Genomic DNA, 14,185 nt, shown 5'->3' on the forward strand with positions numbered 1-14,185 from the left:
AACTTCTGTGTTGGGGGATCAACTGCTCTCTTCAAAGCTGTCAGACAGAGTTGTTTGCGGCTGCAGAGTTTTCTGCTGCTGTTTTTTGTTGTTGTTATTGTTGTTGTTTAGCTGTGCCCTGTCCCCAGAGGTGGAGTCTACAGAGACTGGGAGGCCTCCTTGAGCTGCTGTGAGCTCCACCCAGTTCGATCTTCCCAGGGCTTTGTTTACCTACTTAAGCCTCAGCAATGGTGGGCGCCCCTCCCCCAGCCTCGCTGCTGCCTTGCCGGTAGATTGCAGACTGCTGTGCTAGCAATGAGGAATGCTCCGTGGGCGTGGGACCCTCCTGGCTAGGTGTGGGATATAATCTCCTGCTGTGCCCGTTTTATTAAAGTGCAGTATTGGGGTGGGAGTTACCCGATATCCAGGTGTTGTGTGTCTTAGTTCCCCTGGCTAGGAAAAGGGATTCCCTTCCCCCTTGCGCTTCCCAGGTGAGGTGATGCCTCGCCCTGCTTCAGCTCTCACTGGTCGGGCTGCAACAGCTAACCAGCACCGATTGTTCGGCACTCCTAGTGAGATGAACCCAGTACCTCAGTTGAAAATGCAGAAATCACCTGTCTTCTGTGTCACTGGTGCTGGGAGCTGGAGACTGGAGCTGTTCCTATTCAGCCATCTTGCTCTGCCCCCCTTTGAAATTTGTATATTAGTTTATTCTCAAATTGCTACAAAGAAATACCTGAAACTGGGTAATAAAGATGTTTAATTGGTTCATGGTTCTGTGCGCTGTATAGGATTTTGCTTCTGGGGAGGCCTCAGGAAACCTGTAATTATGGTAGAAGGTGAAGGGGAAGCAGGAACATCTTCACATGGCCAGTAGGAGCCAGTGGAGGTGATATGCACGTTTAAACAAGCAGATCTGGGGTGAACTCTATCACAAGAACAGCATGGAGATATCTGCTCCCATGATTCAGTCACCTCCCACCAGGCCTTTTCTCTAACACTGGGGACTACAATTTAATATGAGATTTTGGGCGGGCTGGGGGGACACAGAGCCAACCCATATCAGTCATTTTAACAATAGTAGTTTTTCCAGTCCATGAGCATGGGATATCTTTCTACTTGTTTGTGTCCCATTCATTTTTTTTCATCAGTGTTTTACAGTTTTCCTTGTAGAGGTCTTTATCCTTGATTAAATTTATTTCTAGGTATATTTTTTTGTAGCTATTATAAACAGGATCACCCTCTTGATTTCTTTCTCAGCTAATTTATTATTAGTGCATAGAATTCTGATTTTTATATGTATTTTGTATCCTGCAACTTCACTGAACTTGTTGATCAAATGTAAGAGTTTTTGGTGGAGTCTTAAGATTTTTCTAGATATAAGATTATGTCCTCTGCAAAGAGGGACAATTTGACTCCTTTTCCAATTCGTATGCCTTTTATTTCTTTCTCTTTCCTAATTGTTCTGACTAGGACTTTCAGTATTATGTTGAATAGGAGTGGTGAAAAGTAGGCATTCTTGTGTTGTTCTAGTTATTAGAGGAAAGGCCTTTAGATCTATTCATATTTGCTTTTTATATTTGGGAGCTCTGGTATTGAGTGCATATAAGTTTATTTATTTATTTTTATTTTTATTTTTGAGATGGAGTTTCACTCTGTTGCCCAGGCTGGAGTGCAGTGGCACAATCTCGGCTCACTGCAAGCTACGCCTCCTGGGTTCATGCCATTCTCCTGCCTCAGCCTCCCGAGGAGCTGGGGCTGCAGGTGTCCACCACCATGCCCAGCTAATTTTTGTATTTTTAGTAGAGACAGGGGTTCACCTTGTTAGCCAGGATGGTCTCGTTCTCCTGACCTTGTGATCTGCCTGCCTTGGCCTCCCAAAGTGCTGGGATTACAGGTGAGCCACTGCTCCCGGCCTATAAGTTTAGAATTCTTACATCCTTTTGCTGAGTTGTTCCCTTTATCATTATATAATGACATTTTCATCTCTTTTTACTTACTGTTTTTGACATAAAGTCTGTGTTATTTGACATAAGTATAGTTACTCCTGCTCACTTTTGGTATTCCTTTGCATGGAATATCTTTTCCATCCCTTTACTTTCAGTCACTATGTGTGTTCACAGGTGACATGAGTTTCTTGTAGACAGCATATACTTGGGCTATATTTTGTATTCATTCAACCAGTCTATATGTTTTGAGTAGAAAGTTTAATCCTTTTACATTAAAGGTTATTATTGATATGTGAAGGCTTATTCCTGTCGTTTTATGAATTGATTTCTGTTTGCTTTGTCTACAATTTGTTCCTTTCTTTCTCTCTTATTTAACATTGTGGTTTGGTAATTTTCTGTAGTGGTAACATTTGAATTCTTTCCCTTACTTATTTATGTATTTGCTCTACCAGTTTTATACTTTCATGGTTTTTTTCCCATGATGGTAGATATTGTCTTATCACTTCCAGGGGTAGAACTCCATAAGCATTTCTTGTAGATCTTGTCCTGTGGTGATGAATTCCCTCAGCTTTTGCTTGTCTAGAAATGACTTTATTTCTCTTTCATTTATGAAGGATAACTTTGCTGGGTATTGTATACTTAGTGGCTGTTTTTTTTTTCTCTTAGCATTTTGAATATATTATCCCATTCTCCCCTGGCCTGTAAGATTTCTGCTGATAAATCTGCTATTAGTTTGATGAGGGTACTTTTGTAAGTTACTGGGCACTTTTCTCTTCCTGTTTTAATTATCTTTTTAACTTTTTACAGTTTGACTATAATGTACTGTGGAGAAGACCTTTTTAACTTGCATCTTTCTGGGGATCTCTAAGCTTCTTATATCTGGATGTCTAATTCTCTTGCTAGATGTGGGAAGTTTTTAGCTATTAATTTCTTAAATAGGTTTTCTATCCTGTTTGTTTTCCTGTCACCTTCTGAGACACTGAAAATTTGAATATTTGGTCACTTTATGGTGTCTCACAGGTCACATACTCTTCCTTCATTCTTAAAAGTTGTTTTTTCTTTATTTCAATCTGACTGGGTTATTTCAAAAGACCTGTCTTCAAGTTCTGAAATTTATTCTTCTACTTGATATAGTGTATGATTGAAGCTTTCAAATGTATTTTTTAATTTCATTTAATGAATTCCTCAGTTACAGAATTTTTTAAAATGATATTTATCTCTTTGGTAAACTTCTCATTTCTATCCTGAATTGTTTTTCTGATTTTTTTTTCTGTTTTTTTGTCCATGTTCTCTTGTATCTCATTGATTTTCTCTAATATAATTATTTTTGAATTATTTCTCTGGGATTTCATAAGTTTTTTTTTTCATTGAAATATGTTGCTGGAGAATTATTGTTTTCCATTGGACTTGTCATCTTTCCTTTCCATTGATATCTGCACATCTGGTTTAATAATTACTTCTAATTTTCTGAATTTACATTGATAGCAGAGGACTCTTCCTTGAAGCTCTATCTATGCGGTTGGTTGAGTAGAGCACTTTGGCTTTGATCCTGGATACATGCATTAGTGTAGTCTCTGTATGATTTCTTTGGCTGTAAACAGTGTCAGTGGTGTCTGAGATTTCCTCAGTGGCTTAGGCTGTGGTTGTTAGTGGAGGCTGTGGTGATATTTTGTTGGAGACAGGGACACCAGATGGGCCAGTCCTTGTTCCCCAGTGGTTACTGTGGCAGGCTAAGCATGCCTGTTCTTGGGCCCCAGAGTGTCATACATTGGCACTGGTGTTAGTGAATCTAGGTGGGCTGATTCTTAGGCCTTTAAGTAGCTTCTTGGGTGTCAGGAATGGTAATGGTGGCCTGAATGGGTGGAAGGGTCTTTGGGTCTCTGGCCAGTGGGTGTCGCATGGATACAATGGCAGTAGCAGTGGGGGAACAACTTTCGGCTCACAACAGATCTGTGCTTTTGTTGGCAGTAGCTATGACAGGCTTGGTGGACAGTCCTTGAACCACAGGTGGCACATGTGGGTGGGTGCCAGCTATTGTGGTAGTGGTAGATTGGATAAGCTTGTCCTCAGGTTCCCAGGAGGAGTACTTGGGAGCCAATGATGGTGGATAGGGCAGAGCAATCCCCAAGCACCCAGATGATGTGGCACTTGGTGGGGCAGAGCACTGCCAGGTAGATCTGTCCCAAGTCCCCCTTGGTGGTACATATGGGCACTAGTTTTGATAGGTGGGGGCAGGATGATTTCCAGGCTCATGGCAGAATGTTTGAGTGGGGACAGCAGTGGCTGTGCTGCAGCCCTACTTTTGGGGATTGTGGAGGTACTTTCAGTGGCCGCAGCTATAGACAAGTGGCTAGGGAGCATGCGCTTCGGCCCCAGGTAGTGGCTCTGGGCAGGGTTGTCTGTCCTTAGGATGGTTGTAAATGAACTATGGCCCTGCTGCTGAGAATGGTGGGGTTGTTGCCAGTGGCTCTTGTTTCAGCTTTGGCAGTGGCAGCCAGCAGCAGTGACTGGCTGCAGGTGGAGGGTGTCAATGGGGATCCAGGGATGTGGAGATGCAGGGGCTGTTGGGCTCCAAGGCAGGGTGCAGTCTAGAGGGTGCTGGGCTCTCAAAATGGCATCTTGCTGTAGTTGCTTAGGACTTGGGGCAGTGTGTGAGAACAAATGTGAGCTCCCTCTTTGGAGCCATATTGTCACATGGTCTCCTGGCAGCTTCCTATGTTAGTCTCAGTGCCCACCAAGGTCGACAAGCTCCCCTATGATTAGGAGTGCAGGAGTTCACTGTGGGAATGTGGACCACTGAGGATCTTTCACTTCCATTTTCCCTACACTGGGGAGCCTTTCCAAGCTCCCATCTGATACTGCCAAGCAGGCTGCCTGGTTTCCCTTTCCTTCCTTACCTTAGGTGTTTCCTATTACTTCCCTATTGAATTTCAGTGTTCTGTCTTAGGTGATCTATTTGAAGTATGATTATCGACTTCCTATTTTGATTCTTCTTTGTGTGGGAGGCCTACCAGATGCCTATAGTCTGCAATCTTGAAACCCCTTTGTTTTTTTTTCCTTAACACAAATGGTACTTTATTATACACATTTGCTTGTATATGACTTTTTAAAAGTTTCACAATACATATTGAGGATATATGTATCAGGATGTGTAGACTTTCTCATTCATTTTATTTGTTTTATTTTTATTTATTTATTTTGAGACAGAGTTTTGCTTTGTCACCCAGGCTGGAGTGCAATAGCGGGATCTCAGCTCACTGCAATGTCCGCCTTCTGGGTTCAAGGGATTCTGATGCCTCAGCCTCCTGAGTAGCTGGGACTACAGGCATGCGCCACCATGCCTGGCTAATTTTGTATTTTTAGTGGAGATGGGGTTTCACCATGTTGGCCAGGCTAGTCTTGAACCCCCTGACCTCTAGTGATCTGCCCACCTCGGCCTCCCAAAGTGCTGGGATATAGGCATGAGCCACCATGCCTGGCCTCTCATTTCTTGTAACTGACTACATTATATTCCAGTGTCTGGGTGTAGTATAACATATTTAACCTGTCTTCATTAATGGACTTTTTGATTGGTTCTAATCTTTTGGTATTACTAACAATATTGCAGTGAATATTCTTGTATATCCTTCTTTGTGTTCTTGTATAAATGTCTATGTAGGAAAAATTTATAGAGATGGAATTATGGGTTAAAGGTTATATTCAATTAAATTTTAAATAAATATTATCAAATTGCCTTTCACAGCTGCTGTATCAATTTGTACTCCTAACAATAATGTTCGAGAGTGCTTATTTCTGTATACTCTGGACCATACAGGTGAAAACTGATATCTCATTGTTTTAGTTTGTATTTTTATCATTTGAATTAGGTTGCTTATAATATGTTTAAATATTAGACATTTGAGAAAAACTTGTTTTTAACCTCTTTATTATAGAATATAATACCCAAATACAAAATGGAAATGTGCACAAAAGAAGAATTTTTATCATAAAGTGAGTATCTGTGTAACTACCACCCAGGTTAAGAAATAGAATGTTTATGTTACCTGGAAGCCTTTATTCTTCCGATGCCAACCACTACTCCCCTTCCTCCTCCAAAGGGAGAAACATCAATACCTTTCTTTTATGATAATCACTTCTTTGCTTTTCTTTATACTTTCACCCCCAGAGCATGCATGCCTATACAACACACTGTTTGGTCTGTCTGTTCTGTACTTTATATAAATGGACTTTATATATCCTTTTGTTTCTGGATCCTTTCATTTCATATAAGATTTGTAGATACATTCTTGTTATTTTATGTAGCAGTAATTTGCTCATTTTCATTGTTTTATAGTATTCCATTCTATGATTATGTCACAGTTTGCCCATTCTGCTGTTGACAGACATTTCCAGTTTGGGACTAATGTGAATAATGCATTCTTGTATACTTGGTGTGCAAGTGCCTGCACCTTTGTTGGATAAATTATTAGAAGTAGAATTTCTGGATGATAGGATGTGGTATTTTTATCTATATTGGATAATGTCAAGCTGTTGTTGTACAAATTCTTCCAATTTACACTTCCACTAGCAGTGTATGAGGGTTCCTGTTGTCATATACTTTCTCCCATTATTTATATTATCAGTCTTTATAGTTTAAACATTCTGGTGGCTATGAGGTGACATCTTATAATTTTAATTTTCAGTTCCTTAAATATTAATGAAGTTAAGCACATTTTGATGTTTATTGGCCATATAGAAATCCTCTTTTATGAATCCATTTTTGGGTCCATTTTTCTATTCAATTTCTTGTCTTTTTTAATTGATATGTAGGAGTTTTAATACATTCTGGATACAGACCAGTTCATAGTCTTAGTCTGGATTCCAACAAAAGTAGAGCTTTGTGATGAGCACTAGGGTACAGATAGCTTTTTGGGAGATAATCCCAGGAAGTAGAAGTGAGGGAGTAGTGAGGTTTGGAAGAAGGAAAAAGCCTCCTTCTTATTAAGGTCACACTATAGGCAATGGGAACTGGATTCTTCTAGAACCTCTGAGAAGAGCACAGAAAGCCTTCCTGAAGGAGGAGAATCTGAAGCACTTATTCAATGCTGATTAAGTTTCTTCCAGTGGTGTTTACAACCCCATCTTCCAAGCTGAGCTTGTGCTGCGCTAAACATATTTCCATGGCCTTCAGAGAAGGTCATGAAGCAGAAGGTGGCAGAATGTTCAGTGAATGCTTGGGATGAGATACGAGCAAGGTGAGTCTGCACTCACATGGGACTGTCCATTGCAGCTCTGGTTAACATCAGAACTGGCCCAGGGAACTCCTAAGTAGTGGCACCAATGGCATCCTTTCTGTTTTGTAGATACCTTTTTTCCACACTGAAAGATGCCTTTACTCTCTTATGGTGTCTTTTGATGAACAGAAATGCTTAATATTATTTATGTAATCAAATAAAATTTATCTTTTCCCATTTTGGGTAATACTTTAAATATTTTGTTTAAAAAATCTTTTCTTACCCTGAGTTCATGAGGACATTCTCAAGCTACTTTTTTAGGTAGTGTATTTTTTTTTGAGAAGGTGATGAAAGATATGGGTAATTTCTCCAGAAACATACAAATCATTTTATATAACTTTAAGGTGTTCATGGAACCTTTGAAGGCCTTCCATAGAACCCCTAGTTTTACTGATTTTACTGCTCCCAAGTTAAGAATCTCTAGTCATTGTTTTACCTTTTTGATTTAGACCCATAGACCACCTGGAACTGATCTTTGCGTCGTGTGATATGAGATAGGGAGCAAGTTTTATTTTATTTTTTCATATGAATGTCTAATTGACCCAACATCATTTATTGAAAAAACAAAAACCAAAACTTTATTTTTTCCTCATTGTTCAATAGTGTCAACTTGTTATAAATCAAGTACATATACCTGCTTAGTTTTTATTCATTTTTCTGTGCTCTCTAGTCTGTTCCAAAGGAACGTTTTTCTCCTCTTGTGCCAGTTACTCTGTATTAATTACTGTTACTTTATAGTTTATCTTGATATCTGATAGATCAAGTCTATTCTTTGTGCACAAGATTTTCTTGGCTTTTCTTGGATGTTTGGATTTTCATATGAATTTCAAAATGAACTTAGCGTATTATGCACACACACACACATAACACACACACACACAGTTGGAATTCAGATTAGAATTGCACTGGTATCTCTAGATTAATTTGGGGAGATTGACTTCTTTATAATTTTGAGTCTTCTGATCCATGATGTAGTATAGCTCTCCACTTGCTGAGTCTTAACTTATTCTCAAAAATGTTACATAGTTTATTGCAATGAGGCCTTGCATATCTTTCATTACAAGTCTTACCTAGGTATTTGATATTTGTGATAGTTTTATATAGATGATATTTATAAATTTCATTTTGCTTGGGATTGTATGTAGAAAAACAATGTATTTTTTTGTAGAATCCTCTTGCATAAAACAAAATTGCCAAGCCCATTTGTTAATTACAATTCTTCAACTGTAGGTTATTTTGAATTTTCTTTCTATATAATAATATCATCTGCAAATTGTGACAATTTGATTTCTTCTTTTAAATTTCTATATTTTGCATGTATTTTTCTTGTCTAATTGTACTGTCTAATACTTCCAATGCAATGTTGAAAATAGAAGTAGTGGGCATCTTTATTGCATTCTCTATCTCAAAGAAAATGCTGCTGACATTTTATTATTAAGAATCATGGTATGATGTTTGCCTAAAAATACTGTTTTTTGTGCACTTGTTGCAGTTGTTGGGTGTACTATGATAAATATGTCAATTAGGTCAAATTTGTTGATGGTATTAATTAAATCTTTTACATTTTTCTGCCTTTAAAAGTCTACTTATTTTATCATTTTTCCAGAGAGCATTTTAAAATTTTTACTTTCAGTTATGAACTTCTCTTATACTTCTGGCAAGCTTAGCTAAATATTTTGAGAATATGGCATTAGGTTTATATAAACTTAGAACTGTTATATCTTATTGATGAATTGACTTTTTAATCATTACTATTACTGTTACTATTATTGTTACTATTATCTTTATCCCTAATAATGCTCTTTGTCTTTAACCCTTTTTTTGTCTGATATTGTAGTTTTCTTTTGGTTAGTGCTTGCACCAAAACCAAAATCTGTTTAACTCAGAACTTCCTAAACTCATATGAACATAGAATTTTATTAAGGCATAATATCTATTAAGATCTCAGGAAACAAGTGGTATATAGGACACACTTTGTAAAATAGTGATCTAAAAGAGATGATTATTAAAGGAGTATACCTAGGGGTTTATAGATAAGAGAACTATTTAGATATCTCCAGTAAAGCAGGGTTAAGCAAACTATGTTCAGGGAGCCCAATCTGGCACACTACCTGTTGTTGTAAATAAAATTTTATTGGAATACAGCTATGCCTACTTATTTATGTAATTTCTATAATTGCTTTGGCTCTATGATGGCAGAGTTGGGTAGAGACTGGCTATCAAAGCTTAAATTGTTTACTGTCTGACCTTTTACAGAAAATCTGGCAATTATTTTTCCTGCTAATAATTGCCAAAAGTTGTTGAACACTTATTACTTTGTGGGCTCAGTATGTTGCTAGATATTTTATATAGGTAATCTCATTTTATTATCCTTAAAATCTTTTAAGGTAGGTGGGATGAGATTGTGTTTATTTTACAAATGAGGAACCTAAAATGCAGAGAAATTAAATAATTGCCCATGGTTACATATCTACTAAATGTCAGAACCAGGGTTTGAAGCTAGATCTGCCTCCTAGCCTTCACTCTCTGACTATACTAGACTGCCTTCTGGTTCCTGTTGTTTTAGTAGAGTGTGAAGTAATGGAATAAAAAGTTAAGAAGGTTAAAAAACTCATACTTTGAAGTGCCATTGTTACTCTAAGAGGTTAGCTATGTGAAGTATACCTGTTAACTGCCAGGGTACTGGACTAATTGCTTTACGTGTTATCTCATTCAGTTTTAGCAATGAATCTGTGTTGCATTTTTAAATTGAAGTTATTTATCAAGGAAAAAGTAGTTAATCTATCTCAGACCATACTTTCAAAGGAATATTGATGATTTAAAGATAGTTAGATAACTCTATTGACTATGTCTATTATATAATACAGTGGATACACACCACAAATGTTTTCTCATGCTATTGTCTAGGTTCCAAATAAAAGTTTTAATAACCACATAATGACATAATATTATGACTAGTGAGTTGCCTGTATTTTAAACTTTCACTTATTTTTGGAGGTAGGATATAGAACTCACATTATTAATTAGAAGATTTACTTGCATGTTAATAACAATTTAGAAAATACTCTGAATGTTGCTCAAGATTGTGACCTTCACAAGTGTGAACTCTGTATAAAATAGTAGAACTGCATACTTTTTTTTTGCTTAATTTATTTTTTCCAACTTAAAATGTTTAGCATTAAGGAAATTTAGAAAAATGTGAAAAATGGAAAGATAGTGTTTACCTATTGTCCCATGCCCATTGGCAGCCTTTGTTAACAGCTTATTCCTCTCAGTCCTTTTCCTAAGAACATAGTCTTTTATTACTTTTTAAAAAGTATGTGAATATAATTTTTATCCCCCCTTTTTGGCTTTACGTCATATGCCTAGTAATGGGAAACTCTGACTTCAAATGAAAGCTCTGTCAGCAACTTGTCATGTGGTCCTAAGAGAGTTGTATGTCTGTTTCCTTGCCTGTAAACTTGGGCACATTTCATTCTGCTATCCCTGATATTTTTACTTAGAATGTGAGGCAACCTCCGAGGCTAGGCCAGATCTTGTCTGGACTTCAAAGTGAAATCTTCAAATTGTTATGAAGAAGATACAGTAAAATGATAAGCAGGATCTCTCCATATGATCCTCTTTGTTTCTTTGTTTTTGAGAGTGAGCAAAAGACCTAAGGTAAGGTTGAGAAGGACTAACCTGTAGTGTGCAACTAAGCTCCTAGTGGGTCTACAGTGTTTATTTGTTAGGTGTGATAATGTGGTAGCATTGCCAAGGACACAACTGTAGGGTCTTGTACCCTTAAGGCATTCCTCTTTAAAAAGTGGGTGACTGTACTAGCCACCACATCACCTAAGATGTGACTTGAGCTCATTTCATTTGAGTCTTAGGGAAAAAGCAAAAAGGGAAACACATTTATGGAAGGCATACCGCATCTAGTAAGCATTTTCATATGTCAAATCCCCACAAAAACTTTGGGAAGTAAATGTTAACATCCTCATCTTTAAAAGTATTTTCTTTATTTTAGAAAGTGACATTATATAGTTTTATAATCTGCTTTCTTTTCTTTACATATTGCATACAAAGCTGTAATTATTTGTCTTCTTTACTAGGCTATGAACTCCCTGAAGTCACCAACTCTACTGCATTCATTTTTGTTTTCTCAGGGCTTAATACAGTGTCTGGCACAGAGTAAGCATTCAGTAAATGATGAGTAAGGATGATTTACTCTAGAAATTAGGACTTTTAGATAATTAGCCCATAGTTATCAAATCTTTATTTTCTCTTCTTTCAGCATCTCTCTTCCTTTTAATTTCTACTGCAAATTTAGGAATGCTTGAAAAATGTAAAGTGCCACATACATGCAAGTTGAGACTATGTTGACTCTCTGTATTCCCATAAGTTGTTCTGGTCTGTATCCAGTTGATAATGCAGTTGTTATTTTTATAATAGTCTAAGTACATATTTGCGCAACAGGCGGTGTCAACTCATCTAAGTTACTTGCTGTTATTTGCCTGATACTTTTAAATTACAGCGCTTCATTACTGAAGTCATTATTTGTGGTTAAGAGGGAGTGGTACTGAGAGTGGTAGCAAGAAGACTTTTAAAAAATGAGGATTAAAGTTGACCATCTTTTGCTGTCTTTAAATTTATCTTGATTTAATTATCTAGAACAAGTACAAAGAATGGCCCTGCCTCAGTTTTTTCTATATGTCTACTCTATATAAAATACACTGATTAAAAAGAGGTATGGTCTTAAAAATTAAAATTTATTTGCAAGATTTTGTTAAATGATTGCTTTTTAAATCTCTGCCACTCTACTGTTACTCCATTTTGTGAGCAGAACTCAGGAAGAGAAAACTCAGCAAGGATAGGAATCCTCTTCTCTTTCTGGATATGATAGTGTACTGCAAAAGCAAGACTATTCTAACTATAGCATCTATCTTACAATGAATCCAAATGCCATTCCTGGAGGTCTGGGATTATGCTTTATTGTCCTGTATCCCTAGATATCCATATTCATGCTGTTCATCCTGTGGGCTCTCAGAAATATTAGTTGAATTGCTGAAGAATTGCTTGTATCTTTATCTCAGATTTTTTTAAAAAGTACCCTGCAATTAACTAAGACTTAATTTTTTAGTTAAATTCCAATGTCTAGTTTCTAATACCTCCTTATATTTAAGAAAACATTGTTATTTTATTTTTATAAAACAGGAACTCCAAAATCATTGGGAATCTTTTCTGTAAAATAAGACATTTTACAGAGTTACAAAATTTTCATTTTTCCACAAAAGTTTTTGTGAGCATACCCTCATTTAGCACAGTTTCTCTTTAGCCTGGGAGTTTTTGAATTTTAGTGTGCTAGGAATTATCTGAAGAATGCTTAAAATTAGATTAATGGGCCAACTCTCAGAATCATAGAATTGATTGGTTTGGGTGGAGCTTTAATAATCTTTAAAATTATTTTATTTTATTTTATTTTTGAGGTGGAGTCTCGTTCTGTCACCCAGGCCAGAGTGCAGTGGCGCAATCTTGGTTCACTGCTGCCTGTGTCTCCCGGGTTCAAGTCATTCTTCTGCCTCAGCCTCCTGAGTAGCCAGGACTACCATGCCCAGCCAATCTTTATATTTTTAGTAGAGATGGGGTTTCACCACGTTGGCCAGGCTGGTCTCGAACTTCTGACCTCAAGTGATTCGCCCACCTTGGCCTCCCAAAGTGCTGGGATTACAGACATGAGCCACCGCACCCGCTCACAAATTTTTTATTTTAATAAGCACTCTAAGCAGTTCTGATATAGATAGTCTGTGGATTATGTTTTGATAATGAATTTTTTTCTCCAGACCTACTCATACAGGACCCTTTGCCTTTTTAAAAACTATTATTATTAACTAGTTATCTCTGAAATCACACAGGCTGTAAGAAAAAAGATCTTAAAAAAAAAAAGATCTTAAAAATAACAAAAGTTATTTCAAAGAAGTTTATTTTGATAAGAAAAGCAATGGGCATGAAGGAATAAAGGAGAACAAGTTTATTAGGTGAAAAGTTACAAAATATATTCTTTTTTACTCACTGTGAAATTTTTATTTGATTTTTGTCAGGTTGCCATGCTGCCTTGTGTTTATAAAGTATGTGGAATATTTCTTTCTTTCTTTTTTTTTTTTTTGAGACGGAGTCTCGCTCTGTTGCCCAGGCTGGAGTGCAGTGGTGCGATCTCGGCCCACTGCAAGCTCCGCCTCCTGGGTTCACGCCATTCTCCCGCCTCAGCCTCCCGAGTAGCTGGGAGTACAGGCGCCCGCTACTATGCCTGGCTAATTTATTTTTGTATTTTTAGTAGAGAAGGTGTTAGCCAGGATGGTCTCGATCTCCTGACCTCATGATCGGCCTGCCTCAGCCTCCTAGAGTGCTGGGATTACAGGCGTGAGCCACCGCGCCCGGCCGGAATATTTCTTTAGTGAAGATGTCAAAATACAAATTTTGGGGATTAAGTCACATGGTGATTCTGTAAATAGTTTTTGGAAGCTTGTGGTCTGTAATTTGATCTTGGTTCATAATGATAAGCTGCCTTTGTAAAATACCTTTATAAAGTAATGACATGGGGTCTTCTAAATATTCCCGCCCTTCCTCTCCCCTCCCCTCTCCTCTCCTGCCCTCCCCTTCCCTTCCCTTTCCTTCCCTTCCCTTTTCTGAGACAGGATCTCACTCTGTTGCCCAGGGTAGAATGCAGTGGCGTCATCTTAATTCACTGCAGCCCCAACCTCCTGTGCTCAAGTGGGCTTCCCGCCTCAGCTTCCTGAGTAGCTAGGACTACAGGTGTGTGTCACCATGCCTGGCTATTTTTTTTTTTTTTTGAGACAGAGTCTTGCCCTGTCACCCAGGCTGGAGTGCAGTGGCAAGATCTCAGCTCACTGCAACCTCCACCTCCAGGGTTCAAGCAATTCTCCTGCCTCAGCCTCCCAAGTAACTGGGATTATAGCCACACGCCACCATGCCCAGCTTAGTTTC

At 37.9% G+C, this 14,185-nt stretch overlaps 1 protein-coding gene across 11 annotated transcripts in view; it reads left to right on the plus strand.

Moving 5' to 3' along the window:
- LOC105486943 (SRY-box transcription factor 6) overlaps positions 1-14,185 on the plus strand; it is an 806,217-nt gene that overhangs the window by 252,695 nt on the left and 539,337 nt on the right. The gene's annotated exons all lie outside the window — the stretch shown is intronic.

Source organism: Macaca nemestrina, chromosome 12 (genome assembly GCF_043159975.1).
Source record: "Macaca nemestrina isolate mMacNem1 chromosome 12, mMacNem.hap1, whole genome shotgun sequence".
Lineage (NCBI taxonomy): Eukaryota > Metazoa > Chordata > Mammalia > Primates > Cercopithecidae > Macaca > Macaca nemestrina.